At 42.2% G+C, this 27962-nt stretch overlaps 1 pseudogene across 1 annotated transcript; it reads right to left on the reverse strand.

Moving 5' to 3' along the window:
• Positions 1-1072: 1072 nt before the first annotated feature.
• On the reverse strand, positions 1073-27898 carry LOC110481696 (uncharacterized; annotated as a pseudogene). Its single transcript, XR_013339688.2, has 3 exons — positions 27401-27898; positions 26322-27300; positions 1073-14905 (listed from the first exon to the last, which is right to left on the reverse strand). The product of XR_013339688.2 is annotated as an uncharacterized LOC110481696 (transcript).
• Between the last annotated feature and the right edge of the window lie 64 nt (positions 27899-27962).

Genomic DNA, 27962 nt, shown 5'->3' on the forward strand with positions numbered 1-27962 from the left:
GCAAGTTTATTATGCAGCCTGGCAAGATTTCAATGATTTTATTGAAAGGTCATTTTGTTATGTTTATTAGATTTGTCAAAAAGACATTTTATGACGTTTATGAGACAGCATATAAATTTATGAAACTGTTAATTTTTTTTTTTTCAAAAATAGCTTTGCTTGAAATCAAATAATGCAAGTATTAAAACCTCCTATCAGAAAAATCCAGGTAGAATTTTCTATGAGGCAAGGTACAGACTCATCCACAGAACAATCTGTGAAATACTGTCAAGAAAATCCATGCTGTAAAGCAGTGGAAAAGATGCTGGGTGCATGCAGGAAGGCTGCAATACTCCCAGCTGGGTACAGATGTGGCCATTCTGTCTGATGTCCTTACCTGACTACAAGTGAGGGGCCTGCTGGTCTTGTTGCCTCAGCTTTTGCAGAAGGAAGAACGAGCTTCTGGCTTGTGTTTGTCTTTGTGTTGTGCGCTGCAGCCCATAATAATCACTTGTCCCTCTGCTTTCCAAAACATGGCTGGTTGGGGTTGAAATAGTGCACAGGAATGAGCCATAAGCACATCCTCCACCAGCTCTCTGCTCCGTCTGAAAACCAGAAGCCCCTTCTGCAGGGCTGTTCTTTCTATTTTCTGTTGTTGCTTTTCATTTACTGCTGTTCATTTCTCTCTCCCTTCTACACCCCCTTCAAGTAAAAAGCTGACTCGTATTTCTGCTCAGAGAGCTCCCTTTTTCTCCTCCTCATTTTTTTCTTTTGTTCATCCTCCACAATACCATCAAGATGATGTGAAACACTTGATCTCTTCTATTTTCTTTCTTCCTTAGGAGGTCAATTTGGTACTCTGCAATTGATGATCTCCCCTTTCTTGGAGACTGTGATGTGGCAGCAGGACAGTCTGACAAACGGATTAAGCCATTACTGTGACAGCTGGGATCTTGATTACAGCCATGACAGCATTTCCAAAATGAGGATTTTGGAATGCCATTCACAAGTCTCTTTTCCCATGCAGGGGAAGATGTAGCAACAATAAAATGTTTCCCACACTGCTTCCATTTTGCTGAGGAAACCTAAAAAGTTGGAAAGGTGGTGGGGATGAGAGGCATTGGGAGGTTAGGCAGGAGAAATCCCTGCATTAAGGAGCTGAATTAAGACAGAATTAAGTCAACCCTGCCTGTGTGTCAAGGCACATTGTTCTTATGCTAGATAAGTTCATCCTGCCATGAATCATAGAATCATAGCATTTCTGACTTGGAAAACATCTTCAAGGACCTAGCTGTTAACCTAACACTGCCAAATTCACCACTAAACTACATCCCTATTTCTGCACTTACATTTACAGCTTGCTCCATGATGTATCAAAATGAAACAGACATAATACTCATACAGACTTAATACCAACAACCACTGCTAGAATAATGGAAGAAATAAAAAACTAAATTCATGAAAACCTGCAATTTCCATCTGGTACTTTTTGCCCTGGTTTTTTGTATTCTAAGGTACACAGGCAAAAATGTGTAAATGTACTACTCCAGAGTGACTGTTGTCTTTTAAACGGTTGCTTTTCAAAACACACATGATATTCTGTATTCTGGTATTGGAAAAAGCAAAACGAGTATTGCAATCACAGTATTTCAATTTCAAAAGTTTTTTATTAAATAAGGCCCTGAAGGGCAGAGAAGGGTGCTATTTGGAAACAGACAAGGGGGATGCGATCACTTTGTGTAACCAGAGTCGTCTCACAGGTTGTCACTTCACCAAAACCCTTGTGGACCTGCTTTGTCTTACACTCTTGGTGAGAAGGTGCAGCACTGCCTTGTTTGCTGTTCTCCCTCATTCCACTAGGAGACAACATTCAAAGCACAACATCGAGTCCTGCAATAACCTTACTAGACCTGAACTCTGATGATGCCAAGAGTGTTATTTTGATAGTAACCAGCCCAGGGGTATTTAATCTCCTTCATTTTCCACACATCTTGTTTTGGGAAATATGCCTCATAAAATGCCATGGGAGGTGAAAGCTGACAGTGCCTATGAAACAGCAAAGTGTGTTGTTTATTGCCCAAGCTCTCCCTAGCTGTAGTAAACCTGGATGCCCCTATTAAGTATTTATTCATCTGAAAGTACTGCACTGTCATTAGTTTGATTGGGGTGCAGGCATGTACAACAGTGATTGGCCTGGAAAGTATGAAAATGGAAAAGGCTGGGAGAATGGAGATGGTAGGTAAGTGACAGTGTGCAATTACTGTGCAAATTTTAGAGGAATGATCATCACCAAACAAAACTTCCTTGGCATGGATGCTGCATTCAGCAGATGTAGAATCCACAACCCAAACAGGCTGAAGAAACTGCCTAATTATTTTGGCCTAAAATGACATTAATTGCAGGGCTCACAGAACACATTTGTGTGCCTTCTCTCATCCCTCCCTCTATAACCCCAAGATACACTTAAACGTGAAGTCTACCACCACCATCTTGAGCACTCTTTTACTGTAGCTATACAGCAACTTTATGCTGTATTTAAGGATCATTGTCATCTGGGTCTGTTCAGGGGTTTTGTTTTGGTTTTTATTTTTCCACAGGGGAAAGGTCTTAGGTTTGCACAAATTTTACATTCTTGTAGCCCTGACTAAGTTAGGACAAGACTCCTGTCTTCCACCAGCACAGGTCACAGCACACAAACTTCTGCACAAAATATCAGACACAACGCCTTGGGGAAGAAGTTGGTACATGAAATACTGACAGAAATCTTGTTTACAGACTCAGAATTTTCTCTCCCATTTTTGCCAGTTTTATTCTATCCTTGTTGCAATGAGCTATAGCCTAAGTACATCCGTCTCCATCACTTTAGTATATACTCCTATATCTCCAGGTCACTCACAGCATGTCTGATCGGCCTGCTTTTTCTGGGTGTGTGATGACCTATGAATCCTGGATGACTCCTCGTTTTCTGGGAAAGGAGACTGGGAGGTGGGAAATAGTGCATGAGATTTTGATCATGTATTCACAGGCTACTTTTGGGTACATGCACCAGTAGCTGAATCCCATTAGTTTGGCCCTTGATCCAGTGAGAACCTACAGGTAAGCAGATGAAACAACCCCAGCATGAAGAAATATCATGTGGGATATCAGCAAGAGGCCAGGTAGAAAAGTTCAAAGTATAGCTATGTCCACACAAAATTTAATGCACTGTATCTCATCCAAAGATTTTTGCACAAGCCACTTTTTAAATAAATCCAGTGTATCAAAAGTGAACATTGACTTGCTGTAGTTCACTGTGTGAATTCAAAGTGTTTCAGGTTTGCAAGGAGAGGGTAGTACAAAAGCACAAATAGAATAATCTGGCCATTAGGTAGCATTTGTCATGTGGCTGTGAATAACTGAGGCAAGCACGTGAGCTGCACATATGAGACAGCCACAAAAGAAAGGAGGATCAGAGGGAATGTTAGAGCTTCTTCCTCTTTAGAATTTATTTAAACCACTGACTGCTCATTTGTTTAATTAGAAATAAAATATTACTGAAAGACCTCCATAGTTCTTGGATGATACATTAAGAATACCTTAATTCAGCACTGGGTTGGTACCCTTTGGACTGAATATTGCCTTAGCATAGTTTCAGTGCCTTCCACCAAGATTCTTCCCATTACAGTAGAGCTGACTTTGCTCTCTTTTCCTGGGGCCACATAACTGCTCGGTAGTTATGAAAGGAATGTATGAAGCAGAAATTAAATAGACATAACAGTATGACTGCAGCTTCATGAATTTTACTTCAGTCCAAATGAACTTGGAAAGATTTCTAGGCAAGCTTTTAAAGTCAGAGAATATTAAGGCATCAGGTTTTTGAGTCTATCAGCACTGACACTGATTTAGTATTTTCTGTATCACTTTAAACACAAGGATTCATAGACAATCTGTCAGACTTTGAGACGAGACTGTCCATGCATTTTGATGTCACAAATGTCTTGGAAACCAGATGTCCGTAATATCTATGTGTTGTTAGCAGGCCAGAAGAGTTTCTTGTCCACTGAGAACCTCACTCTGCCTCTGTAACCTGATAGGGTTTACCTGACCAAAGAGAATTTGCTTCATTCATAGAGGTGGGTATGGCCAGACCCGGTAAAGACCTGAGATCTTCCGAGGTTTGGAGCTTTGTTTACTGTGGCAACAACTTTACTGCACTGTGCTTTAAAGCCTTTGTAAAAGAACCAACAAGGGTGGAAAAAAGGCATGGCTCTGAGGGGCTAAATCAGCCCTCCCCAGTGCAGTTTGTATACTTTGTGATGGGATGGCAGTGGGTATCTGTCAGCTGAGTCCTACTTTCCCTTTCCTTTCACCTCTGCTGCCCCTGATAGATTTGCACCCTTTCCCTGAGTCTGTGGAATCCTCTGTCTGTGCACCACAAAGCCTTGATGCTCCTGTAAGATAAGCAGAAGGGTATGTGAGAGGCTGGATGGGTTCCAAACTACTCCCTGGCAGCTCAAAGCAGAGCAGCTTGTGGCTGAAGAGATTGCAGCATTCAAAATACCTGGGCTCCCCTGAGCCAGGGCTTGAGTTCCAACAGGGCCATTCAACCATGTTGCAGAATTTCTGAGAGACAGAGGTCATGATTTATGTTTGGAATGAGGTTTGAGCTACCCAATAAGCGGCCTTGATGGGGCCTCAAAGCCTTTGATGCAGTGAGAATTCAGTTGTGGCACAGATAGAAATTATGTTAAGGTAACTACAAAGTAATGAGCTATCCAAGCATGAATTAGAGTAGAGCTGCAGTGTGAAAAGTTTAGCCATCTTAAGGAAAAGGTAAACAATGTTAATGTGCCAATCAGAGTGTCTTTGTAACTGTAAACTATGTAGAAGCTTATATAAACTACCATCTTATCTCGAATAAAGGGAGAACGTTTGATTAACCACATTGGTTCAGATCTGCGTTTGTCTTGTCCGGCTTCCCCTTTTCCTGAGATTTCCCTGGCTTTTAGTGGTGCCCAACCAGGGACTCAGGATGCTCCGAAAAAGCTCCCAAATTACTCTTATATAGTAACGGGGAGCCGAGTTTGAGTCGCGTGACGAAAATTGAGGTCCAAATCGCCTTATGGCGACGGGACTGGGATCCCAAATTCACTTTGTGTGAACGAGGATCAGGTGGAACGGAGCAGAAGACTCCAAACTCCGAATCGGGCCATTCCTGACGGGAGGAAAAACACTTTTCGCATCATTGTTTGTTTGCGAGAGTCCGCTGGAGCAGTGAAGACCCCGGCGTTCACGAGGAACCCGAACGGCGGGTGTGGACGTGGCCGGGGCCGGGAGCTGGAGCGGGATGCTGCCTTGCCGAAGAAAAGCGAGCGCAGCAACCCGCGGAGGCTGGAGGTAAGCCGCAAAGGGAAAAAAAGGGGACGAATAGAGAGCGTCCGAGGAAGAGCACCGCTGTTGCTTTCACATATCCTCTCTGAGAGAGGGAAAAAGATAAGAGTCCGATCTTATGCAAGCAATTGACTCGGTGGGCAAAAGACAAAGAAATTTACAGAAAGTCCCTTGCGAAACGGGCTGGCAGAACTAAGGCAGCGGGCTGCGGCGGCGAGCACCGGCCAGCCGCCCGGGCGGAGCGCAGGAGCGGCGGGCGCGGGGCCGGGCGGAGCGGGGCCGGCCAGCACCGAGCCCGAGGCGAGCCCGGGGCGGAGCGGACATCAGCCGAGAGACGGAAGGCTCCTTGCTGCCGAGCAACAGCGCAAGGGGGGAGAGGGGCGTTCCTGGGGGCTCAGCCGCGCTGGAGTCGGAGCAGGCGGGGCGCGGCCGTGGCGGGGGTGTCTCTTCTCCCATCCACAAGGTGACACAACAAGGACGGGAGCGAGGCGGCGCCGCCCCCTCATCTCCCTGGAAACCCAGCCGGGGGTGGCCCCCGCAGCACCCAGCCATGGCGGCGGAGATGGCGGCACGTCCTGGTTGCCATGGCAGCGACAACGCCGAGAGCAGCAGCGCCACCGGTGGCGGGATCGCGACACTACAGCAAAAAGTTCAACAGCATTTTTCCAATTCCTTACAAGGGTCAGAAGACTTAATGAAAAATTATAGCAGTACCGAGTGTTTTCCAAGATACCAAGAAGGATGAACATTATATGAATCAATGTTATTTCAAACATGATATGGATGAAAATCACTGTATAAAGATAGAAATGTTAGTAATGATTTAATTACCAAAATGTCTCTGAAAACAAATAGTTGAGAAAATGTCAGTCAGATGGAATGTTGGTATTGAGTTTGTAATCTCTGTCTTTGGGTTTTTATAGATAATAATATAAGTAATGATGATTTCTAAGTTTTATAAATGATGCGATAAATAGTGATTGTTGTTAAGTTTTTGTAGGTAATGATAAGTAGTGATTGTTACTAATGTTATATGAATGCTTTGAAAGGATTGTCTTAAACTATTTTAAACATTTCTTGTTGATAGGTTGATCATATAATGTGAGTTGTCTGATTTTTGTGATATGAATTATTATTAAGGTATTAAGGTATTGAGGTGTTGTTTTAGTACTTACATTCAGTTTTCATATGTTTTACTGTCTCTTTAGGTGATTGATTGCAAGATGTGTTTTTTTCAGGATCCTGTGTTTTTGATTTTTTAACTACTCATGTGATTTCTTTATCCAATCTTTTATGCAGCTGCATTTCATCTTCCTTTAAAAACCCATTGTTCAAATTTTGGTTCAAGATTTCAGACATCAAAATTTTCAGCTTTCTGAAGAAAGGGTTTGTTGTATTTGAAGAATTTTTGTCTTGAAAGAAATTCTAGACAGGTTCAAATATTTGATAGTTCGATAAATTTTTAATAATAAGGTTTTTACTTATAACTGTTATTTCTAGGACTTTTGTTTTCTAATGTGATAAAATATATCCTCCAATTAGAGTTCGAGCTCTGGCCAAGCTCTGGCTCTACGTGGATGGTGTGATCGACCCAGGTGTTTTCTGCACCAAAAAGTATTCAAATCCTTTTGGCTTGACAATTTGACCATATAGGGCAGCTGAGCCTCCAAGGGAGTTTTGGAGAGACATGATCCAGACATGTTTTATCCAAATCTCTGTTGTTTTAAGATTTATCAGCTGCTGCAGATTCTGGGATGACAATTTGATAGTGTAGCACTTGGTAACTGTGATTTTATATGTAATGTTGTGTGTTATCTGATTGATTTTTATTTGTTGTTAGTTTCTTTACTATATGCATTGTTTTGTTCTTGATGTTTTTTTCATGTTTATAACAAAGATGTTGATATTTCCATTTCTTCATACAAATTTTAGGGAACAGAATTGAGAGAGGACCCTCCAGTCCCTGTGGGGGGTGTTGGGTTTGTTTGTGTTTTAGCAGGTGCAGAATCTAGATGGATTTCAATGAAGAATGCTGGACTTATCAATTTCAAGAGAGCGCTGATGTCTCCACAAATGGATCAGAGGATGCACAGCAAAAGTGGATTGTGCAAAGATTTGTGTTTCACCCACAGAAGGTCGTGGACTTTGGGTTTTTTCATAAGTGTGTTTTTAATTATGTTATAGAATTATTTACTAAGTTTTAATGAGTTTTAGTAATGCCTGGCATTTTTCTGTTCATTTTGCCATTGTTTTTCAATGGCAAAAAAAAAAGAGGGACAATCAATTAGATAATTATAAGCGTAATATTAAGTTTATCATAAATGTAGTTTGTATTTATAATTAAGTTTGTTCCTTTCATGTTAAACAGGACAATCAAGAACATGAGAAATATGAAGTGGGGTGCATTTCTGTAATACTAACCTCATTTTTCACCCCACGAGTTGCTTCAGTGCAAGCTCTCACACAATTGAACATCCTGGCCTGCTGGACAGAAAAGTAAATTAATAATACATCTAAAATGTTAATTGAGCTTGCCACAGATATAGGTAGTACCTGTCATGCGGTTCTGCAAAACAGAGCTGCCATTGATGTCCTTCATTTAGCACAAGGACATGGGTGCAAAAAATTTGAAGGCATGTGCTGCATGAATTTGGCTGACCACTTTCAATCAATTAACAAATAGTTATCACAATTGAAAGACAACATGAAGGAACTTGTTACTGTAGACCCTCTGTTTGCTAATTGGATCAGTTCTTTAGGTTTTACTAGTTGAGTTAAAGATTAAGTTCATTTTGCTATTGTATTTTTTCTTATTACTATGATTAGTTTTGTTTCTATACTGTGTTTATTATAGTTTATTATATGCAAAAGATGGTGCACTGGGCCTTCAAGTCAGCCTGGGTAGCTCAAAAAGAAAAAGAGGGAATTGTTGCAGAATTTCTGAGAGACAGAGGTCACGATTTATGTTTGGAATGAGGTTTGAGCTACCCAATAAGCGGCCTTGATGGGGCCTCGAAGCCTTTGATGCAGTGAGAATTCAGTTGTGGCACAGATAGAAATTATGTTTAAGGTAACTACAAAGTAATGAGCTATCCAAGCATGAATTAGAGTAGAGCTGCAGTGTGAAAAGTTTAGCCATCTTAAGGAAAAGGTAAACAATGTTAATGTGCCAATCAGAGTGACTTTGTAACTGTAAACTATGTAGAAGCTTATATAAACTGCCATCTTATCTCGAATAAGGGGAGAACGTTTGATTAACCACATTGGTTCAGATCTGCGTTTGTCTTGTCCAGCTTCCTGTTTTCCTGAGATTTCCCTGGCTTTTCAACTAGCTATTCCCAGTTACCCTACTGCACTCCACGTATTTTCCTGTCTCTAATGCTTTAGATAAGACATCACATCCTGAAGCTGTGCCTGCTTTGTATACCTACAACATATTTTGAAGCACTCTTGGTGAAAGCTGGGTTTTCCCCAGTGATTCTCAGTAATGTTTGCACCAGGAGTTATCCAAATATCTGACAGGAATCCTAAACCTTCTGGGGAGTAAATTTTCTGGGGAGGTATTCAACAGATAAGATATTCTGCTATGTATATATCAATACTTACAATTTCTAGGACCAAATCTGGAGTGTTACCAAATAAGTGGAAGAAAATATACATATTTTGACAGTGCTGTGTAAGCACTTTGGACCTCATTTCTATTTTATAATGTGCTTTAGTATTAAAGGTGTCCTACAAATGTAAGATAATTATAACTAACAATATCTCTGCAAGTCCCAAAACAGTCAGCTAGGAACAGACACAGGGTTGTCTGCATGTTTGTCAAACCAAACAGAACCCCTATAGGGGAGTATTTATTGTCTTTTATTAGAATGAAGCAGAGAAACAGTATGAACAAATATAATTAAAAATACCTTCTAGATTACATGTACCCTGATTGCTCTTGCAAGCCAGATATCAAATTTTGCACTGTTTTCTAGGAGTTGATTTTTACTCTGTAGTTTTCATCTGATTTTACAGTCAGCATTACTTCAAGTTTATTGCATTTGTAACACAATACAAAATACAACACCATTAATTTAATTTTATTTACATTTCAGAGTTATTCAACTGGAATAAATTGAACACAATTTGATTGAAACTGTCCTGCAGGAGTGACTTTAGGCATATTCAGCAAGAGTGCTTTTTAAGTAATGGCAGCATTTAGTACACAAAAGACAACCTCTTGAACTGGAGGTTTTGCAGGAGTTGTTATCCAATGAGGGAAAAGCAACAATGCCAAACATAGGGCTAAGCTGAACACTTCTTCTCTGGAGCCCACTTTTAATTGCATGTGCCTTCAGAAGAGACCTTGGCCAGAGAGCATGATGACCACACACATACAGCTCCTGCAGAAAGGAGTTCCTAACTTGGGTGTTTCACTGGCACAAAAGCATCAGCACTCTGTTAAACTCTTCAAGTGATGGAAAAGGCATGAGGAAGGTCAATGTTTGTTCTGTAGTGACCCTCAGAATTCCCAGTCAATGACGGGGAAGCTGTTGTGAAGGCACTTTGCAGAACCAAATAGGCCATTTCTACCTTTCAGGTGTATGTAAAGGGCAGCAGGTGCATCTGGGCACACAGGGCAGTGGGTTGTTTGGTTTGGGTCCTGTTTGTCAGTGTGATGGAGAGCAGCCACATTGCTGGCAAGCTTTTCATAGGCAACACAGTAAAGGAGTGTTTTCAACAGAGATTTGGAAAGATAATGAGGGTATTCTGCTGCTTTTTACCAAGATTCTTCCAGCAAGAAAAAAAAAGGCCCAGAAGTTGTTTCTATAAAAATATTAACAAGTGAGAAATAGAAACTGACAGAATGATGAGAAGGAGACAACATTGTCATAGCAAAGGAGAGCTCTTTGGCAGGGTGGGAGGGGGCTTGACAGAAAAGACAAATAACTTGTGTCTGATGGAGTAAAGAAGAGGAATGTAGTAGAAAGGAGCAAAGAATGTGTAATTCTTTGAATGTGAAAGAATGCGAATCCAACTGATGAATTAGGAGGATGATCTTTATAGCAGTATTTTTCAGGGATGTGCACAGACTGAAAATATACTTGACAAGACCAAAGAGAAGGATGTTTCAGTAAACAAAATGTAAGACAATTGGATTTTAGCCAGGTTAGGTAAGGCTATCTGATGTTTTTTAATGGGCAGACTAGACTACTAGCAGCAACTTTCTTATCTTGCCTGGAAGTGAAAGGAAGAGTTTTGAATCAATTTTTCCTTCTGATTATCATTGGGTTTTGTTCCAAATTCTGACAGCTTTGATGGGACACTCCCATTCACATCTGTGGGAGGACACAGAATCATAGAATTTTTCAAGTTGGAAAATACCTTCAAGATCATACATCAAGTCCAGCCATTAACCCAGCACTGTGAAGTCCAACACTAAAGCATATCCTTAAGTGCCACATCTACACCTCTTTCAAATAAGTTTAGGGATGATGACTCCATCACTTCCTTGGGCAGCCTGTTCCAGTGCTTGATAACCTGCTCGGTTAAGGTTGAAGGATCTTTGAAGTCCTGCCATCTCTGTAACTGAACTTGTGTAAGTCCTGAGTGAAAGCTGGAAGATATTTCTGTTAGGACAGGTGAGTGAAATTTGTTGGTGCTGATTTGGTGGTGTCTAATAGGTGGGCACTCAAGGTCAATCCTTTTATGGAGTTAGCAGAAGAAAAAGGAAATTTTGTTTCAGACCACTGAGATTTTTGTGATCCTTCAGTGAGACATTTGATTATGAAGGAACAGAATTGCCATGCTATACCAAACAAATGAACCATATAGTTTAATAATCCTGCTGTGATAGGGCCTGTAGAAACAATTCAGATTAAGTACAAGGAACCTAGCAGAAGACAAGTAGGGAATCACTTGCCAAAAGGGGAAGTTTCTTTTTAATTCTTATCAGTTAGCAACTAGCCTAGGCCCTGAAGCAAGAGGGCTTCCATAACAAAAGAAAAAATATATTCTATTTAATAAGAACATCCCCAATTACATTATCCATATAAATATCTAATCCCTTTATTTAAATCCTACTAATCTCTTAGGCTTAATGTTTGTCATGGTTTGACACTGGCACAATGCCAGTGCCCCCATGAAAATGCAACGTATCAATTGAATGCTGTGAAATGCAATCAAGAACAGAGCAAAACAGGCCTAAGCTTAATAACAAAGGAAAAAAAAAACTTTATTAAGCTACCACTACTACTATAAAAGGAAAAAGAAAGGAAAAAAACACACACAAAATTCAAAATGAAAACCTTTCAAAACATTCCTCTTCCCACCACCCAACTCCAACAAACCACAGCGAGACACATTTGGACCCTTAATCCAGTCTTCACCCTTCCACATAATCAATACTGAGCCCATCAGGGGAGAGAGGAGTCTCCCTTGCACCATAGACCCCCAGGAAACACAGCTGCCACCTCTTGTGTTTCCATGTCACACATGGCACCGCCCAAACACACCAGGCCAGTGTGACACTCTCCTCTCCATGTCACAGTACTCTCACCACTGTGCATGGACAGAGACTGCTCATAGGGCCCCTTTAAGGATGCTTTGCCAAGGACCAACAGGAACAACAGTCCAGTGTCTCATTTTGGGACTACAGTCCCCCCCATTTCCCCTGGGGCCGAGGGTCCAAGAACAGAGATCTTCTTCTTCTCTGAGGACAGAGGGCATCATCACACCCTCCTCAGCTTTTCTCTGTTCACTCTATTCTTGTACTGATAGTTGCTGAAGCAGGTCTTTTGGCTCACCATTGCATCCCCGTAAAAATGCGGTCTCTGTTGCAGGAAAAATTGGTCCTGTCTATGGTTAACAAGAAAAACCCAGCCAAAAGCCACTCCATCATCTCCCCTCAACCTTCTTTCCCTAACATCTGAGGTCCCAGGCTGTCTCTCTTTCCTTCAAAGTGAGGAGGAATAATATTTCACAAAGCCTTCATTTCACAGGAAAGGGTTAAAATTCTCGGACTCCCCGGACGGCTGAAATCTCGGGCCAGGACTCCATCTTCAGTCTCCCACACTGGGCATATTTCCCCCCACCCTTCTCCTTCTCCTCTGCTGGCAAACTTCCAGGTGTCTGCAGGCTCTCTGTCTCTTTCCCTCTAGTTTGGGGGAAGAACAAAGACATCTCAGACGTTCTCCACCCTTCCATCCGCAGGAACTGGCCCAGCTCGGTTCCCGATCCTTCACCCCCTGGCCTACCTCTGCAGGCCACATGGCTTTTCCCCTCCCGCACCCGGCTCATGGCCGGGCAGGGGAGGTTTGCACTCTCTGCTGACCAGAACCAAAGAGAGCGAGTTCTCCTGGGAATTCTGCTTTTAAACCCTCTGTGTTCTCTGAGGCGTGTCCACCTTCAATTGGTCACCCCAAGTGTCAGTATCCAAACCTGACCTCTGAATGGACTGACCTCCTCCTTCCAAGAAAATTCTTTTCCCGTGTCAAACCATGACAACGTTATCTTATGGGAATGAGCTAATTAGGCACTGTATAAAATGTATTTCCTTGTAACAGTTTTATATTTGCTGCCTTATATTTCTATTGACCGTTCCCTTGTCCTTGTATTCTGGGAGCATGAATACTATTTCTCCTTCTTTCTAATGCTCACATTTTTCACATCCCAGTCAGGGACCTCCTCTCTGATGTACAACTTCCAGTGTTTCCAGATGTTCCCCAGTCAAACATCACATTCAGTTTGCTTTGCAATTTCTGCCTCTTGTATCTGAGAGCCTTATTCAGTGTCTTTACCAAACAGAAACCAGAGCAGGGGAAAATGATTGTGCCATTGATCCAATTGAAGGCATTACCATGATTGCAGGCTGATTAGGCCAATACTCTGAGTAAACTGGCATTATCTGCAAATTTGAGCACCCCATTATGCCTTGAGCAGGAGAATGCACTGCACTCTCACAGTTCCTTTCCTGAGGCATTACAGTTTCTGGAAAACCCTGCAAGTACCTGGGTGCTTTCCACCACCACTTTCAGAGGCACTGTTCTTGCACCTGTTCTTGCAGGATGCCTCTGCCATTGCTCCAAACAGTTAAATAGTTGCCATGGCAGGGATAAAGAGGTGCCTTGCTGCCAATCTTCACCAACTTTGAAACAGAATGCTTATTCTCTATGCTTTGTTTCCAATCCTTTTCCAGGTGTTTGATGCTTCTCCCTCTCACCTTTTACCAAACTTGCCTTTTTAACAGTATCTTTCTGGGGGAGTTGATACGTTTTTAAATGACCAAATAAAATCTGACAATTTGTTCACATCCTGTACAACCCTGCAATGGTACTGGAGTCATGATAGTAAAGCTTAGTTCTTGCTAGACTATAAAGAGCCAGCATAGAGCAAAATATAGAAATTGTGAAGGATTTCTATATTCTGGATTCAGTACAATATTTCTTCTGGCACTCATCCAAGCTTCTCCACATTGATTTTTTTTTCTCAGAGCTTATACAGGAAGCCAAAAAACCTTTACATTGAACCCAGAAGTAAACTGATCACAAGCCAAAGATAACTCCTCTCTCTGCAGCTATGTGAACCATTATAGCAGCATTTATTGAATGCCTTTATTTTTCTGGTTTTAATCTGCACAGTGCTGACAGCTCCAGAAAGATCTTTCTTAATGGACTTCAATAGTGATGCAGTGCTAAACTTATATATAGCACCTGCCACACCAAGGCATCCCAGTAGACTTCTCAAATAATAGAGTTTAAAACTTCTGCTTTCATAAGCCAAAGGCAAGGCTCAAGAGAACAAAATTAGGTTTAGCTTTTAAAATATTGACAAACTTGACGCTATTCATTTCAAGAGGTGAATTCATCACTGCTGGAATCAATTGCAAGGGATAAACAAGGGAAGGATCAGCAGAGTGTTGGTCAGGTCACAGCCACACACCTGCATGGGAATCCAGGAATGAAAACCTTTGTTCAATGTGCAGCAAATGCATATTTACAACTGTTTAACTCACTGCAATTAAAATCAGTCATCCAGAAAAGCAACAAGAAGTCTGAAGTCAGATTTGCTGTATGTTATTTTGAGCTTTCATGCAGTACCATCTATGCAATGGTCTCAAAGCATTCTACAACTTTCAAGAGGTTACATCTCCCCGACAGCAAAAGCATTAAAGGTATTGCAAATCAAGACACATAAAGATCAAGTGATCTGTGGCAATTAATTCATAGTAGTACCAATAGCAGATACTCAGGAACTCAGGTTCTCAGATTCCCCATCTATCACTTAGTAAATAAAGCTTCAGGAAACTCCAAGAGACCAATGTGTTCCATGAATTAGTTCTCTTTCACTTTGGTCCTAATCCTAAGAATGGATGTATAGGTGTTATTAAGGCTAAGATAGCATTAAAAATGGAAGCTTTTAACTGGTATAAAGGAGGTGTAATTTTCTTTCATCAGTAGGATCTCATGCTTTGAAAGACAAGAAAGCAGGAGAAGACCCAGAGCTTGTGTTTTCTGAGCAGACCAGTCCTCCAGGAATAAAATAAACATGTCAGGAACAATTTGTAGACCACCTGAAGAAAGAATACAAGGAGATGCTGAAATGTTTAGAACATTTATAAACACATTTAAACAGATCCTGGTAAAAGATTTTACCTCATTTCAAGAGAATAGGAAGCTTATTTCCTAGCTGTCTGCATGAGCTCATGGAAACTGCTTCTGAAAGGTGACTACAAAGTTCAAGACAGGTCACACTTTCCAGCAGGAAACAGGGCACATGCTTACTTAGTGTTACATCTAATATATACTTATTTTTGGTTCCATAGCTTCCAAAGTTAAATGCATCTTCAATTGATTACAGATATTTTCTTATTTTCAAGTTACTTATCACATGTCTAATAAATCTGTGAGCACCAATCAGTGCATCAAGCTACAAGCTCCCATTTGAAACTCTTGAAATATTTTTTTTTATAACGGCAATAAATGTTTTTGACTCAGACAGCATAAGTAACTGCATCTTACTGATATTATGCAGAACTGAGCTTGGAATAAGGCATTTTTATTTCTCTGCTGTAATATTGTCCTCTGTGATTTTCAAATCATTCTCAGACATTCTGCTGCCAGGCAAAAGGTGACATGTAAAATCAGCTACTGGAAGGAAATGGTATGACTGGGCAAAAAGTATGCACAAAAAAAAGGCAGAAAGAGCTCTTCTCTCAAAGATAAAGTTTATAACAAAACTCAATGAAAAAAAAAATAGTTTGGGGATTCAAACTATTCTTATCATCCCATATGGGAGCTCCATCCTTCCCCAAGGTCATTCACATTTTCTGCCTCCTATGAAGTTCATTTACAATCTTTTTCTGAATGTTTATTGAAGGTGTGAAGAGGGAAATATCTCTGATTGAGCTATGTCTAGTATGTCTAGCTAGGAACCAATTCACACCTTTCACCTAATCCACAAATTTGCAGCATCACATCTTTACACATATGGGTAGAGCATTTGATTGTGGAAACCAAAATGCTAACTTGGTGCCCTTGGGCTGTCCTACTTTTTTTTTTTTTTTTTTTTTTTTTTTTTTTTTTTTTTTTCTGTCAGGACAACAATACATCTGGGTAAGTCAGATAACAAATATCAAAGGCCCAGTTCTGTCACTTTATGAAAATATGGGAGTACTGTCAGTGCTATCCAATGAAGAAGGTACATCTTTGGATTAAACAGATCCAAACTATGAAGTATTAGTGGATTTGGATGAGAAAATTATGAAGAGATGTCTATGCCCCACAAAGATACAGCATAAAACATGAGGCACAGTCAAGCTCCCCTTGGTTCATGCATTAGCCTGCCTGAGCTGGGAAAGAGGCAGTATAAGCAAAGAAAGTGTATGCTACCTTTCATATCCAAAGCTGGGGCAAATAGTCATCAAGAAGCATAGTCATCAAGGTGCTGGTACTGATAAAGAAGGAGATTGGTCTGGGTCTTGGAGCAAAGATCAGACAGCAAAGGGGGCAAAGAATACTCAGGCGTATTATATAGGGGTGACAATGTCTAATAAGGTGGCCCTTCCTGAGACACTGCATCCCCAGGCAGCAAGTTTGTTGGGGGACTGAGAAGCAGCTTTAGCACCTTGCAGGAAGGAGAATGAATGATCACAGCTTTTTGCTAGGTTTTGTCCAGGGTTGGCATGGCATGGGACAACAAGAGAGGGAAAAGCAAGTTTAATAAATGGGTACTTTAGCCTGGGGCTTTTAGTGATTTTGTACCTGTAGAGGATTTTATATTTTTCATTAAGGAGCCCAGTACTTCTGGGCACTGTCACAACATAAACTACATAGGCAGTTCTGCCTTGATAAAGTTACCAGCCAGGAACAGGGAGCCAGAACAGACCAATATATAATGTGGGAGTCATCAGCAAACCACCTGCTTAACCAATGTCTAGCAGCCTGTCACCAGAAATAGAATGCAGGAGACTAACATGGGTGTAAGAGATTCTGCAGTAAATAATTATGGATTAAGCTACAGCTAACTACTTGTAATTTGTCTCTCATCCATTTTTATACTGCTTTACCTATGGCTGCTGTCCTCATGCATTTTACTTCAACCTCCAGAAAAAGAGAAAACTAGACGTAGACCTTTTACAGGGGTATAAATTAGAGCCCAGGTTTCAGTGTAAACTGAACCCAAACTGGACAGAGTTGAAACCTAGACAGCAGAGTTTAATTTTAGTAGTCCTTCAATGCCATCACATCTACAAAGCCTGTATTTTCCAGTCTCTCTATTGCCTCTCCTTTTCCTCCAACTTACTAGAAGCCATCTGCTTGTTTGTAGCAAAGATAAAACTCAAAATATCACAACATTCTGCATTGCTTAACTGCTTAGATCTCTTCAACAGCTTAAAAGGACACAACCTGAATGGACTATTTGCTGGGCTGTGTGCTCACTTGTGAGAGAAGGAGAAACAATGTGGTTTGGGTAAGCACACTGACACCTGCATGAATATCATGACACAGATGAAATCAGACATGGGAAGAGGCAAAATAAAGGCTTGGGAAGATGCATGTCCTGCTTTGGGGCAGATTAAACACAATTAGACCACCTCACTATCTGTTTTACAAGGCAGTGTACCACAACAGCAAGAGCTGCCATTAAGCTATCCCAGAGCAAGGTGACTGACAAGGCACACTGACAAGTGTTGATACAGGATCAAAGCAGAGAAAGCACAGTCCTTGTGAGAGCCCTTGGCATCAGGGGGACCAAGAAAACAAAATTAGACCTTGGGACAGATTGTGTGATTAAGCGGAGCTGGAGATAATTGTGTTTTAAAGATCTCCTGGGGAATGGGCTCAGAATAAATGCAGCAGCAGAGCTGGATCTGTAGCTATGTATAAAGCAACTGATGCATTTTTCAGCATAAGACAGAAATGGAGAACCATGGTCTACATGAGTTCATTTCTGTTGAGCAGGTCATTGTGCTGTTAACCAGATGTGCTGATACCAGTGATGCAACATTGTCCATTGTCCCACACAGGCCCTTACAGGTCCCAGGGCTATACTGAATGAAAACGTTGACAGGATACTAGTCTCCAAAGGTTATTGCTCACAGCCTGCTATTTGGAAATAATGCAGAAAGCTGGAGAATAAATAATTTTTAATCTGGTTAAAATCTTAACCTGGTTAACATCTTCTGGTTCTTGGTTTAAACACTACAACACTAGCTGGATGTTCACCCTCTTTATTCCTTATTCCTGACTGGGTGCCTTTTTTTTTTTTTACAGAGGGCAGACTTGCTACAAGCTCTGATATTCACAAGCATGATGGATGTCCAACAGCTGCCAGCTAGCTTAGCTCTCCCTATTCATTCATGTGATGATCAGTCAACAGGTGCTGAAATCATACTGGAGAAGTCTCCTGATCTCACAGATGTTATGCAGATGCACAGTGTTGCAGTAAAGATGAGCTGCTTCCAGTGGGTTTTGCTAGCAGCATGCCGATGCCTTCAGTGCACCAGATGTGTATACTAGCAGCAGCTCAGAATATAAAAACCACTGGCTCCCAGGTACTTAAGAGTTCAGCATTTAACTTCTGGGACCTTCTGAGAGCAATGCAGTCTACTTTTCTTTAAAAAGAGATACTCAGCTTTCAGTTTCAGCAGTACAGCCTCCCTTGCCTGGTTGCTGGAGCCCTTTTACCCAGTGCCACCAAGGGGCAGGTGAACGGCCCCGAGTGTGAGAGAAGCTAATCGCGCCCACTGCAGGAAATCAGCATTGCCCGGAAAGTGCTGGGGTAGAAGTGAGAGAGTCGCGGTGTGTGGCCTTCTGCAAGTAGGGAGGTGATGGGCCCATCCCAGAAATGCAGAGAGGCACTCTGAGAGTAGTAATGGCTATCAACACCTACACCAAATCATGCTCTTGAAGGACCGGACACCTTCTGATCCCAGAAGTGAATGAGCTTACTTGGTAATCAAAGTCGGTAACAACAGTACTTCACTAATCAGCACAGGCAACTCACACCTCAGAGCTGTTGTCTATAAATTGCCTTCAAAAGATAGTAGAAATTCCTGAATAGGGTTTTTCAAGATTTTCTTTGACCAGGACAGCAGAAAGCTTTCTTCCTTAGTGAAATGATTAGGCCTGGGCTGACACAGTCTTAATCCAGCCTTGACCATGGATAACAGAATTGGAAAGCAAAGCAGTTTGTCCCAGATCCCATTTTGAGGTGTTGAACTGTCACATTTTTTCAGAAATATAAGTCATTACAGACAAAGCCACTCTGACAGCTTTTCCCTTGGTCCTCTTAAACCTCTCATGTTAACCACTGCTGGGGGGGTTAATAAAGAAATTAATAAACTCAGCAGGTAACACAACTGACAGTCCCAGCAACACAGACAAGCTTCAGGAGGTTAATTGTGACAGTAAAGGCTGGAGGATTCCTGCTCAGATGTCTCTCAGTTTTTGTACTGCTTGCTAAGACCTCGCTGATAACTTTCTCTTTCCTATCCTCCTGTTACTCCTTTCTATGGTTTCTGCCTGTGGTATTTCCCTCAACTATTTTCAGCTTGTTAACCATTGACCTGTCCCATGTTCCACCTCTTCCTGTCAGCAACCTGCAAGATGTACCCTGTTAGCTGTTCTTCTGTTGAAAAGTTGTCTTTAAATTCAATAATCTTCCAGAAACTGATATGCAAACCCTGACAGTGATTTATTCTTTCTCTCCTGCATGCATAGTTTTGACATACAGGATCACCCAGTGTTTCATTCCTGTGCCAGTATTCAGCTCCACAACTGAGTGCAGGCATTTGCACTGGTCTTCTAGTCAGACTCTTACTCCACTCACACCCTCAGTTTATCCTACAGTCCACACATTTGGAGCCCATACAGGCCAGACTCACTGCTGACGTCCAAGATGCGTTTGAGTCGCTGGAACAGTAAGCTGACCATCAGAAAGTGAAGAAGCTGTGATGAGCCCATTTCTATCTCCTCTCCCCACTCTGAGACCTCTACCTCCCTCACCCACACACAAACACTTAGAATCCCTTTCCCTCCCACGTGCTCTTAAGAAATCCTCCATCTCACAGCAGCTGTGTGACTCTGGGGTCACCAATGTACTTGGTGTGTTACAAGCTATGAAATCTGAGATGGAGAGTCCCAAAGACTCTGGGACAAGGCTTGCCATGCCTGCTGCTCCGGGTAGGAAAGGGATGGCTGCTCCTTGTACTATGGGGAGATAGCATCTCCCTGACTCCACCCAGCAGTGGCCTCACACCATGCAGACCATTCCTCTGCTGGTACAAATCAACAGAGCTGGCAACAGCAAAGTAAGGATCAGCAGCTGGAGTTTCCCAGCTGCTCCCAATGGAGCTTGTGGTCATGAAGTTCAGGTGCTGCAGCCTGTCTCTCATCCAGTCTGCACTCCACTTTCTGTCCCAACTACAATGTTGTTGTGCAGATTAATATCTTTCTCTTGCAGCTGGGCCAAGGTTTGTCACTATGGCTGGTATCTTGTCAGAAGCATCTCCCTAACTACTGCTTCACTTCCAGATTCTGAAAATTAAAAGCCTTAGCATTCTCCTTACCTTCAATGAGCACCATTTCCTCACTCTCTGGCAAATACTCCAGGTCCTCCAAACTGGAGTAGCAGTTCTGCTCTCCAGGTAAAAGACTCCTTCAGATCTCAGTGTTTTCAGCCCAGGGAGAGGAGAGTAGAGCACGCTGCCCCAGGTACGTTACTGCAAGAGGCAGGACAGGATTCTCCAGCAACCCCTCACCAATTCACCTCCTCCTCAGTATCTGTTCAAGGCCTGTGGCTGCTGTTCTGGCCTGGGGAGCACTAAGCTGGTCAGGGCCACCACCTCCTCCAACTTTTCCTGCCTCTATCTTGCCATCACTTTGGTGTGACAGGCATAATGTGAAAACATGGGGCTCTCTGGGGCTCTCTGACTCCCCACCTAGAGTCAGAAGGTGACACATTTATCAGGATAGGCAGAAGGTTTGAGACCACAAGCACTGGTCAGCCCAGCAGATGCTGCTGTATGGCGTGATAGCTGTGGCTGGCTGTACAGAGTTCCTGCAAGTCCAGGAGTCTGCCTAGTCATTTCCAGCCCACAGCTGGAGAAATGCATCTCAGAGGAACAGCAAGGGAGCTGAGCACAAATGTGGTAGCTCAGTTATATGGCATAAAGGAAAGCTGTCAGTATGCACACAGCAGGGGAAACTGTGCCATGGGTACAACTGTTAACACTAAACTTGTTTTATAACAACATCAAACAAATTTGAAACAGCTGCTGTATGCTCTTAATTTCCAGTTGCAATGTATTTTTTTTTACTTGCTGTAAAAGAAATTCGTACTGCTGCTGTTTACAAAATACCCGAGTGGCACTTATGACTTCTAACTTCTGATCTTGCTGTCATCACATGGATACCATAAATGGCAGGATCAGGGTTTACTCTGCTAACATTGGTGCCAGAGCCCTGAAAAAGCTAAATGCTGGATACATTATGGAAGAGAGCATGCAGAAGCAGCAAGGGAGAATTGTCAGCTCTCATTTCACATTCTCTAAGACCTTTTGTCATTGAACTACCAAATACTTTCTCATGATGCCAAGCAATTAAACCTCCCTGACACTGGAGTGTTTATGGGGGAATTACTGCTCACCTCAGCCATGTTCAGAAACACCAGGTCAGAAGTCAGAGAATTAATACACCTATTGAGGTGCCAAGAAATATGTTCAGTTGCCACGTCCCTAGGGCTGACATCTTCAGAGCAGTGGAGGAAAGAGCAGAAATAACTTATATTCAAACAGATTACCAGGGGCAGACACCTTCCAATCTAATGAAGGTGAACTTGTTCATATTTATACAAGATGAGAGTTTTATAATGCTTCTTTATCTGTGTTGCAGTAGGACCCAGAAGATATAGGTGCAGACAAGCTCCCTTTTCACAAGGCATAATGAAAATCCTGAAGATAGGTAAATAAACAGAAGAAATAGAAAAATATTATCAATATTCTACCATTCCATTTAACCATATTCTTTTGACCTAAGCTGCTTTTTCAAATGGAAGGACATGTATAGTGCTTTATTAATTTTTATCCCTGCAATTTATAAACCAAGTAGCTACAGCAAAGATGATTTGAGATACCACTGTTAAGCAAACCTGGATGCTGTGACAGAGGAAGCAGGTCCTGGAGGTGCTTATAGAAGCACTCAAGGCATGAGTTCTGCAAGATGGCACAGTCTTTGCATTGGTTGCTATATTGGGAGTTGAGCAATGTGAATGCTATTACTAGATCTGCAGGTGCCTTTTTGTGTGACCTGAGGCAGCTTGTTTCACTTTCCAAAGCTGCTTTCCTCCTGGTAAAATTGCTGTCACAATGCTTACCTTTTTTTTTTTTTTTTTTTTTTTTTCCCTTTAAGAAGTACTGAATGAAGATCATTTGTTAAAACGAACATTCAAAGGGTAAGAATGGTCTTTGCTTAGTCTGCCATCCAGCACCAGGAAATGCCTAGCACAAATTCAGCATCATTACAGATTCATAAGTCTCATGGTTTCTAATAATAATGAAAATGTCATTTATACAGATATAGAACCATTGCATCATTTAGGTTGGGAAAGACCTTTAAGATCATAGTGTTCAACCATTAACTCAGCACTGCTGCTAAGCCATGTACCAAATACCACATCTACACATCTTTTAACATCTGCAGGTTTATTTTTGCATGAGAGATTTCAGTATTAGTTGCTGCCACCATACTATGTGAGGTCACTACTCAGTTTTGTTTTCTAGGCATCCTCACTCCTACTGAATCATGTCTAATATTCTGATTTTTTTATTTGAAATATATTATCTGGCATTTTTAGACTAGGCTAGAATGTTTGTTTAATTGCACTCCAATTTTTCCATCTGTGCTTTTTTCCAAGTGCCCTAGATTACATAAGGGGTAGGAAGGGGAAGAAATACATGTGTGAAAAAACCAGAAGTATTATTAATTGTCTCTGGGTTAGTCATAATAATGCAAATTTCAACTGGTTAAGAATTTTCTCTTTAACCTTGGACCTTCCATCCAGCCATTAATTGCAAAGAAATGGCACTCTCTTAGTCATAGTAATAGCAACAGCAGCAGTTTTTCATTTCTAAAAACACCATCCAATAAAGACTCCTTTAGCAGAGTGCGTATGAGATTATTGTTTCCATTTGAGAAAATGAAACTGAGGCACAGAGAGACTTAAAATAACCAGAAGAATGTCAAAGTCCCAACTCCAAATTCTGTGTTGTAACTATTTAAACTTGTCCTGTTGTTTTCAAGCTTATGTCTTATGTTTTAAAAAGACACAGCTACAAAAACCTTCTAATCTGCATGACTCATAAATTGTTAATTCATGGCTGGTAATTTTTTTTCTTTTTCTTTGTCAACACAAGCGATGTTGAGAGTCAAGATGAGCTCAGCTTGCTTTCTTTAATCTGAAGACTTCCTTCAAGCAGCAAAGAAAATCGAGTTGGATTCATTGAGGCCAAACCAGAGGCTAAGGTGCGGGCACTCCTCTCTTCAGACAGCTTGCACTGACACCTAACTTAAAGTAAATGAATAAGCAAATGCTGAGGCATTCAGCTGGATCACACCCTGCCAGGCCAGGTACATATAAAACCCAAGGTATGTGTTTCAAATTGATAAAATAAGGCGAGCTATGCAGCAAAGAGCAGGCCACTTGCAAGCCTGGCAGCCTTGGTCCCAATTCAGCCAGCCTTTGGCACAGATCAGTCACTTTTCCAGGGTCAGATCTATGTTGCTGACTTGCTGCAGGTTAATGCCTTCATGGTTATTCAATGCCTTCAGTTTGTGCCCTGGGCTCTAGTGAATCATCATAATTGTTCACTTTTATTGTTTGTTATGGCTAGAGCTCAGACATGTCCTCTCAACTGCCCTTTCCCACATGCTCATTGTATTTCGCAGCCTCAGTAAAAGTTTTAACAAGAATGATCTTGGAGAAAAAAGTTCACTAAGAATATCTGCCTACTCAAGAGGAATTAAAAAGTAGTGATTATTTCAATCAGTTCAAGAGTCTCTCAAACAGACTGGCATCACGAGTCACTTTTATCATTACACAGTAATTTAAATCTCAAGATGAGAAGGAAGATGTACAATACTTGTGACATTCTCCACCTGCTCCACTTTATGGTTGTGCACATGTATTTCAGTCAGGCAATCATGCTTATAGTAAAATAAACCACCCCCAAATGTTCTGATTATATACCAGTACAGCCTTTTCTAGCATAGTGAGAAAAAGAAAGGGAGCTCTTGAGAAACAATGGTATTTAATTGATGGTTCTAAATTTGGTGGAGTTGTCCCTCCTGATTCTGTGAGGTCTATTACCTCATCTAATCCTGCAATGGGGTCCTGCTGAGAATAAGCTAAAAATGAACCTCAGCGAGAGGTTAAAATCAGACTTTACCGTGAGAACATGTTCTGCATATGTCCTAAGCATTTATCTCCTTAGAGACATCTGTTTCTATTTTTTACTAAATTCTGTGTGTCTGGCTAGCAAATACCTTCTATTTTTGGTGACAATTTTAAGTAAGAATGTACAGTTATAATCTCTCCCCAAATGGCCAGAGAGTAAACATTAGACTTTTCAAGTATTTCAGTATCTGCAGCCTGTATTTTGGCTGCTTTTCTCTGTATTCTCTGAATTGTCTGCAAAAATATGCCTGGAGAATAGCTGCAAGGTCACTTATTAAAAAGGATTACCACCTTCCCTATCTCTTTCATACATTCAGATACACAGAACTAAAATTGTACGAGCTGTTTCTCTTGTTATGTACTTAAACTGTTGCTCACTATTCCAGGCATCACTCTTCTCCAAATTACCTTCCCATCACTCAGGAGGTTTCTTCCCCCACCTAATGCATGTTTACAACGCATATTTGCTTCCAAAGGCTGAAACATGCTGTGCTGTATCTGGACCATTTGATAACTTCCTGCATTCCCAGCCCTGGAACCAAGTAATATGCTACCTATCCCTCTATGCATTTCTTAAGTGCTGTTCATCCATTTGTCTGTGGATGTTTGTACATTATTGAGAAAGCATCCAGGGCCTGGACTCTGGATCAAAAAAGCCAGAGAAAATGTCACTACTAAAACTCTTCAGGGGCCAGAGGCCTGGCTCAAGAGGAGATCAGTTGGAGGTTAGATCTGAATGGAGGTTGCAATGCCCTGTTCATGACAGCATTAATTTTAGATCAGCTGAACCAATTTTCTCCTTGCCAGCCTCTAAAGAAGCATATGCTCGCTCAGCTGTACTTCCCCTTGCTGCCACATTTCAACACAAAAACACTTTCTGGTGGTTGCAAATGGCTGGATGTGATTAGCAGACACATGACACAAATCAAAACATTAAAGAGTTTAGAAAAGCAGGTACATACTGAATTTTCAGGAAACAATGCTGAACTGATACATTAGTAACTTTCTGTTCTCTAGACAAAGTAGGAAATATCACAAATATATAAAACCATTGTTGCAAACATCATATTAAAAATAAAAAAGGCCAAATACATTATTACAAGGCATGAAATCAAAGCACATATTCCCCCTCTTCTGGATCCCACAGTATTCAACTGCGCTATAATCCCGAAGGCTATCATGTGTGTGTCCCTGAGATTATTCTTCCGAGGGGCATTAGTGGCAGCCAGAGTTAGCTGTTTGTGTATCTTTACTGTCAGCATGCTTAATAAGTGTTTGTTTTGTGTAGTCCCTCAATTCATGCTTTTCTTGTGTTTAACTTTGGAGTGAAGTACCACACCTTTGCAGGGTTTTTAAATATCTGAACTACTTGGAAAACTGCAATTTTGACATAATCCCAACATCACTTTACAAAATTATAGAATGGCCTGGGTTGGAATGGATTTAAAGTGAGATCATCTAATTCCAACCCCCCTGCCACAGGCAGGGACACATTCCACTAGACCAAGCTGCTCAGAGCCCCATCCAAGCTGGCCTCGAACACTCTCAGGGATGGAGCATCCACAGTTTTTCCAGGCAAGTTGCTCTAGTACCACACCACTCTCACAGTTAAATATTTTTTTCCTACTATCTAATTTAAATCTACTCCCTGTCAGTTTAAACCCATTGCCCCTTGTCCTTGTCCCTACATGCCCATGTAAATAGACTCCATCTTTTTTCTAGGCTCCCTTCAGGTGATGAAAGCCAAAATTTATTTGAAGTGATGCAGAAGTACCGAGCAGAGAGACTGGTTCTGCACAACATCTGTAATAGTTGAAACTCAGTATGAGCTTACCTTAATAGCAATTATTGACATAAAGCCTATTAGATCATCTTTAAGAAGCCACTCCTTATCTGAGGGGAGTTTACAGCCTCTGGTAGTAGTGCAGACAACCAGCTCAAGAGAGACCATTTCAGTTTCCAGCTGATTTAATGGCTTAAAGGGCTGAGTTAACAAGGCCAAGGCTACTTTTTTTTTTTTTTTTTGCACGTACTTGCTTTTCTTGGTTGCCTCAGCAGGTCAGCTTTATCCTCAGAGAGCTTTGTCCAAGGACAGGCCTGGGTGCTGTTCAGTACACAGGGTGGTCTGCAGCCACAGACACTTCAGAGAGGGCAGAGAGTTTCATCAGTTGGCAGTCAGGCAACCCCAGACCAGAATGGTTTGAAAAAATCCCCATTAGTAAACTGTCACGAACCAGACTTTTCACAAGAAGTCTTGTTTACATGATTCCACTTAAGTGCCAACTTTTTATTAAAAAGTTTTGAGCGTGTGTGTGTATGTGCTTTGTTATTGGGGTTTTTTTTCTGTCATGAATTAATTTGATAGAAGATGCTTTAGGAAGCCTAATACCAAAGCCATAATATTGTTGTCAGAATTAATTAGTTGTTCGCAAAGATTCACATACTCTGAACTTTATTAAGAATGTTTATTATTTTCAAAGTTTAATAAGCTTGATTACAAAAATCAAAGTATAAGACAGGCAACAGCAGTCAGGAATAGATCAAAATTCTTCATTAATGTCCCACCAGTATTTTTCCACACATTTCCCACTCAGATCTGAAATTTATGGCGGGGGTGGGGGGGAGGGGGGTTGCAGGGGTGGTCAGCACTGTCTCCATTTCACAGACAAAACCAAGGTACAGAGAGTGCAAGGCTGTAACTAACTCAATGCTACTGGCTAAACAAGTACCAGAAGTACAATCCTACAATCCCTATCACTCAGCCCCTCAAGCTGAGGTGCTGGTCCCCTCTCCTTTCCTGTCCGTCAAAGGGCGGCAGCCAGAAATGACCGTGCTCTTCCCTCCCTGCTATAGCTTACCTCTTGCAGGTCCCAGAGAACGGGCCCAGCGCAGGCAGCCCACAGCTCCGTGTCCTCACACAGCTAGCGGTGTTTACCACAGGCGAGCAGAGCCCCGAGTACGTCAAACACGTACACGGCTTTATTTCGGGCTGAGGGAACCGAGGACGAACATCTATGGGATAAGAAAGCAAACAGAAGGCCAAACGTCGTCCTCGGGGCTCTCTAGACCTCCGTCCAAGCGGAGCCCAAAGGGAACAAGTCCCTGTCCTCACCCTGCACCGCACCGGAGCCCCCCGGAGCCGCCCAGTCTCCGGGGAGAGCTCCAGAGCGCGCACAGCCGATCCGGCTCCGGCACACCGCGCTGGCAGGGACCAAGGCAAGTAAAAGCTATTCAACAGCCCGCCCTGGGCGAAGCAGGTCCCGGCACAGCCGGAGCGGCAGCCCAGGACAGGACGGCCCGGCCCGGCCCGCTCCGGCCCCCCGGGACCCGCTCCCTCCAACAGACTTCCGCGTCGGGCGCCCGTCTGCGCATGTACGAGCGGCACCGGCACCCCCCCCCGCCTCCCCGCCACCGGCCGTCCCTGGCTGTACCACTGTGTGCCCAATGTATGGGTAGAGACAAAAGAGGACAGCGGCCCCAGGCAGCTCTGAGGGCCTCAGCCCCGCCTGGGACTCGTCATTAAGAATTCTGTTCTCTTCTCGAGCATATGGGCCTCACTCCAAACTCGCTTCTCGCCCAATTCCCGCACGCGATCCGCCCCAACTTCCCCCGAGGATATGCTGTGGTACATGCCGCTCCCAGCTGATTCGGTGGCTTGACGAAACCATCGCGCT

The sequence above is a fragment of the Lonchura striata genome, chromosome 3 (genome assembly GCF_050655825.1).
Source record: "Lonchura striata isolate lonStrDom1 chromosome 3, ASM5065582v1, whole genome shotgun sequence".
Classification (NCBI taxonomy): domain Eukaryota; kingdom Metazoa; phylum Chordata; class Aves; order Passeriformes; family Estrildidae; genus Lonchura; species Lonchura striata.